The sequence below is a fragment of the Sorex araneus genome, chromosome 6 (assembly GCF_027595985.1).
Source record: "Sorex araneus isolate mSorAra2 chromosome 6, mSorAra2.pri, whole genome shotgun sequence".
Lineage (NCBI taxonomy): Eukaryota > Metazoa > Chordata > Mammalia > Eulipotyphla > Soricidae > Sorex > Sorex araneus.
Window position 1 is genome coordinate 118793925 of NC_073307.1, and position 6000 is coordinate 118799924.

General features: G+C 43.2%; 1 pseudogene; it reads left to right on the top strand.

The window, feature by feature from the left end:
- Positions 1–5281, top strand: part of LOC129405543 (uncharacterized) — a 468293-nt pseudogene extending 463012 nt beyond the window's left edge.
- Positions 5282–6000: the final 719 nt, after the last annotated feature.

The following is a 6000-nucleotide window of genomic DNA, read 5'->3' on the forward strand; positions in this document are numbered from 1 at the left end:
AGTTTGACATCAGACTCCTTTTTTATTTGTTTATTTGTTTGGTTGATTTGGGGTTTGGGGGGGTATCCAAAACCCAAACATACCCAGTAGTGCTTGGGGGCTCCAGAAGTATACAGGAAACCATGTGGTATTGGGGATCAAAACAGGTCAGGTACATCAAAGCCAGAGCCTTGATAAACCTGTACTATCAGGGCTGTAGAGAGAGTACAGTGGGTAGGGCGCTTGCCTTGCATGTGGCCAACTTGGATTTGATCCATGGCACTCTATATGGTGCCCTAAGACCCACCAGGAGTGATTCCTGAGTACAAAGCCAGGAGTAAGCCCTGTGTGTATCCCCCAAACAAAAAACAACAAACAAACAAACAAAAATGAGCAAACTTTTTCAGAGTGGAAAAAGTCTGTTTCCCAATTTTTATAGCAATGTATTAACTGAAAATCTGTTATTTCAGAGCTGATTGTAATTTGCACTTCTCACATTATCAATGAGATTGAATAATATGGCATGTGTTTTAAAAATCATTCAATATTTTGTGTGTGTGAGGGTGTGGATAGCTTGATCACCTTTGTTCATTTTTCTTTCCTTGCTTCCTTTTCTTTCTTTGAGCAGGAGCTCCAAGTGGTATTCAGAAGGCCACACCTGATGATGTTTGGAGACCACGTGGTACAGAGATGGAACCAGGGCCAGCGTGATGCCGGCAATGTGCCTTCACCCTGTGCTCTGTCTCCAGCCCCTTTCTTCAGCTTTCTATTGGGCTTTTGTTTGTGTTTGTGGTCTTGTCCTTTAAAGATTTCTTTTATTATTTTGTATCTATAGTTGTATTGCTTACTTTATTTTCATTGTTTTTAAGAGGCTCTTCCAACCGTGCTTGGGACGTCATGTAGTAGCAGAGATGGAGCCCAGGATCTTAGACATGCAAAGCCTGAGTTCTACCACTTAAGCCATTGCCAGATGTGACCAATCCTCCATCCCAAGACAAAATGAACACGAGCTTAGTTAGAATCTATAGCTCTTCCTTACCTTGCTTCTCAATAAACTCATTATAAATGGAAAAGAGCATCACATAGAAAAATCTACTTTGGGCCCAGGGCTGCTACTCACTAGTACAGCACCTGCCTTGCTGATGTGAGGCATTAAATTCAATCCCTATCCCTGCCCTACATGCACCAGGCCATGGTGGGAACACAGGCATTGGGATCCCCAGCACCACCGCAAAGGATGTGATCTCTGTAGAATTGCAACCAAGTATGAAAGGGCCACAAACCGAGGTCCTGATGGGCCTGATGTGGGGTGTCAGCAGTCAGAGCTCCCGCTCAGTCATGAGATTCTCTGGGTTAGCAACTGAAACTCTGAGTGTACAGTATTCAGTACATTAGGAGATACCCAATATTTAATTATGAAACAGGCTTTGTGTTAGACAGCTTTGTCCAACTATAAGCTGAGCCTAAGTATAAGCTTATTGAAGACTCTGCAAGAATGGGTTTGTATGCTCCTAATCTGCATAACATCACAGTCTACCTGATGTTAGGAGAAAGTATAAGATCCCATATCACCAACTCAGGGCACTAGAAAAAGGCAAAATTTGAAATCTGCAAGGGTGGGAGAGATAGTAAAGGATTTAAGGCACTTGAGGTTGTTTGCATACAGCCAACCCTAGTTTGATCCCCACACTGCATACTGTCCCCTAGCACCACCATGAGTGATCTCTGAGCACAGATCCAGGGGTAACCGTGGGCACTGCTACGTATAGCTCCCCCCTCCAAAAATAAAAAATAAAAATTCAGAATTTAAAATTTGCAGCACTGAACCTTACGTTACACATTGTTTTTACGCCATCAAGAGGTTAAAAAAAATCATGAGTTTAAGGGCTGGAGAGATAGCACAGCGGGTAGGGCGTTTGCCTTGCACGCAGCCGACCCAGGTCGATTCCCAGCATCCCATATGGTCCCCCGAGCACTGCCAGGAGTAATTCCTGAGTGCAGAGCCAGGAGTAACCCCTGTACATCGCCGGGTGTGACCCAAAACACCTCCCAAAAAATCATGAGTTTAATCTTTGTGCTTGGTTCTATATTAGGTACTTAGACCTTGCTCTTCCTAACTCAATCCCTTTTTCTTTCTGAACTTGCCTCTTAAATTGAAAAGAATTTACAGAGCCCAGCTCAGCACTAGAACAATAGCCAATGTTCAGTTAACATTTGTTAAGTGAGTATTGACTGAATACATCCATAGATTGGACATTGATTTTTAGTTTGATGTCAAGCTGCTTTCTAAGGATTAGTGTCAATTGTTCCAATTCACACATAAGATTAACCAAAACAATTTTGTTTTATGTTTGAAACCTGATCAGATGTTGCAAGTCACGTCTCCACTTAATCTTAAAAGAAAAACCTATTACAACCTCTTGAGCTATGTAATTTGATCATTTCCTGATATCTAGATAGGCCCGCTGCTACATTGCGGAGCTCAGACAAGGATTATCTCACTCCAAAAAGAAGAATGATAGAATAACATGCATAGAATCATATGCAGTTTTGTTTTCACTGTTATTCTTGTTTGGTTAGGGATCAAACCCAGCAATGCTCAGGGAAACAGGAGGAGCTGAGAAGCACATGTAGTGTTGAGGGCCTCTTGCATGCAAAGCATGTACTCCATCATGTTGAGCTCTCTCCAGCTTAACATGTGCAGTTGAAATCCAATGACCTTGGATATTTTTAAATAGTGGTAGAATATACAACACAAAACTTACGAATCAGTCATTTTTTCAAGTGTGTTGTTAGTTGCATGAAGCACATTCACAGGGTTGTGCAACAAACCTCCAGAATCTTTTCATCTTGCAAAACTGGAATGTTGCACCCATGAAACAGCAACTCTCCGTTCCCTCGCCGCCCCCACTTCTACTTTCAGTCCTCCAAGTACTAACCAGGCCCGACCCTGCTTAGCATCTGAGATCAGACGAGATGAGGGCATGTTCAGGGTGGTATGGCCGTAGACCCCTTCTCCTTTCTACCCATAGATATTCTCTAGACTTCCATTGCTCTAGATAGCCCATGTAAGTGAATTCTACTTTTTTACCCTTAAGTATGTACTTACCTTTTTGTAATCACAGCAGATTTAGCATTCTTCAACCACTGTCTTTCACCCCTCCCATTCTCCCAATGAAGTTATGTGAATATGCTTAAGAATATTCTAAAACCCTAGAGAATGTTGGGAGGACCCACTCGGGTTGAAAGCTGCGTACCAAAAGTAGACTATAGACCGAACATAATGGCTACTCAATACCTCTATTGCAAACTACAACACCCAAAAGGAGAGAGAACAAAAGGGAATGCCCTGCCGCAGAGGCAGGGTGGGGTGGTGGGGGTTGGGATGGGGGTGGTGAGAGAGATACTGGGATCATTGGTGGAGGAGAATGGGCACTGGTGGAGGGATGTAAACTAAATACAAACATGAAAGTTTATAAATTTGTAACTGTACCCCACGGTGATTCACTAATAAAAATTTTTTTAAAAAGTGACACAAAAGCATACACACAAAAAAAATTCTAAAACCCAATATAAAACATGAGCCACATATGCTTAAACTGTTTCCTTTCTTATTTTATTTATTTTTGGATTTATTTTCAGGCTTGATAATTGCCTTTTTTTTTTTTTTTTTTTTTTGTGGGGAAGGTCATCCAGTGGAGCTCAGGCTTACTCCTGACTCTGAATTCACGGATCACTCCTGACAATGTTCTGAGGACCATATGTGGTGCCAGGGATCACTCAGAGTCAAGGAAAGTGCCTTAACCTCTGTACTATTTCTCTGAATCCCCAACTCTTTGCTTTTCAGGCTGCTTTGCTAATGCTAACAAAGAGCTGGATTCCTCCAAGTGTACTAAAATTTCCCTCCTGCTTTCCTCTCACAAGTAAGTAGCGCATGTCTTTAGAACAATAAGCTTTTGGAGGATGATAACAACTGCTTATTCATCTTCATTTCCCCAATTGTTGTCCCTCAGTAAATGGGGAGTCATAATAGGCTGAATGCAATAGACTCTCATAGTGTAAAATTTGTTTTTGTGCCCTAAAGTAGGAGATACAGCTTATATGCTCTAGGAAGTTATGCCTATAGCAATAAACGCCCCCCTTTTTTTTGCTTTTTGGGTCACACCCGGCTGTGCACAGGGGTTAATTCCTGGCTCTGCACTCAGGAACCACCCCTGCCCGTGCTCAGGGGACCATATGGGATGCTGGGAATCGAACCCAGGTCAGCCACGTGCAAGGCAAATGCCCTACCCGCTGTACTATTGCTCCAGCCCCATTGATTGATTGATTGATTGATTGATTTTAAAATTGAGTCATGCAACACAGACACTGAGAGGTCATCATGTTTGGTCTGTTATCTACTTTCGGCACACATCTTCCATCCTGACTGATTCCTCCAGCCATCATTTTCTTAGTGATCCCTTCTTTATTCCATCTGCCTTCTCCCCTCTGCTCAGGAAGCAGGCTTCTGGCTATGGGGCAATCCTCCTGACCCTTGTATCTACTGTCCTTGGGTGTCAGCCTCATGTTATATTATTCTATACTCCACAAATGTCTGTCCCTTTCTTTCTGACTCATTTCACTTAGCATAATACTCTCGATGTCTATCCATTTATAAGCAAATTCCATGACTTCATCTCTTCCAACATCTATGACTACATCATATTCAATCGACGGTTTTGCCTGACCGATGTCGCTGTTGTCCCAAAATTCCAAACGGGATCAGACCACTGTCTCCTTCATGCGAAATTCTACTTCACGGAGTGGAGAGAAAGGGCTGCAAAGTTTAAGAAGAGACCACCAACTGGGAGCTCTTGGGCACTACTACGGCAATATGGGAAGATGCTGTCATTGACAACATCGACGAGGAATACGATCGACTGGTTCAGCACCTCCATGATTGTGCGAGGAATGCAGAGGGAGAGAGAAAGCCACAAAAAGTCACCTGTCTTCGAAAACTCTTGAGCTCATTTGCCAACGTGGTCTGGTGCGAGCCTCAGGCAATCACAAGCTAACATCTAAGTTTGCAAAGTTGTGCAGAGAAGCGATAAAGGAAGACCTCAAAGAGAGAAGAGCAGCAGTGTTGGTCGATGTGGCAGAAGCCGAAAAAAGTATTCACAACACCTGCCTGTCCTTCACCAACTATAAGACCAAGATGACTGCCCTCCGATGTTCTGATGGATCTATCACATCTTCCAGAAGGGCAATGGAAAAGGTTATCCACGACTTCTACCCAGATCTCTTTGATAGCCACATCCACCTGCCCACATACCAAATTCTGCAGGATGGATATGTCGTTCCCAATGTTCTCCCTTCCAAAATCCAAAAGGAAAACCAGCAGGACCGATCTGTTGTACGAGAAGGGACATATCCACAACATTGACAACTATCACCCCATCTGCCTGTTGTCCATCATCTACAAGTTATTCACTCGAGTCATTCTGAATAGGATTGGCAGAACACTAGATGAAGGACAACCATGTGAGCAAGCCAGGTTCCAAAAAGGATTCAGCACTATCGACCATATCCATACAGTGACCAAGCTCACTGAGGTTTCTCAAGAGTTCAAGATGCTGCTTTGTCTAACGTTCATTGATTTAAAGAAGCCCTTTGATTCTGTGGAGACTGAAGCAGTCATTGAAGCCCTAGCCAAATAGGGTGTTCAAACTCAATACATCAGGATCCTCCATGAGCTGTATTATGGATTCACCACCAGGATCTCACCATTCTACAAAGAAGTGATCATTGACATAAAGAGAGGGGTTCGGCAGGTGACACCATTTCACCTAAACTCTTCAGTGCCACTCTCAAGAACATCATGTGACGACTGGAATGGAAAGGAATGGGAGTGAAGATAGATAGTCCGCAACTACACCACCTCTGCTTCACTGATGACATCGTTCTCATAACACCAAATATCAGCCAAGCGACACGAATGCTAGCTGACTTTGACCGTGAGTGTCGAAAGGTCGGACTGCAGCT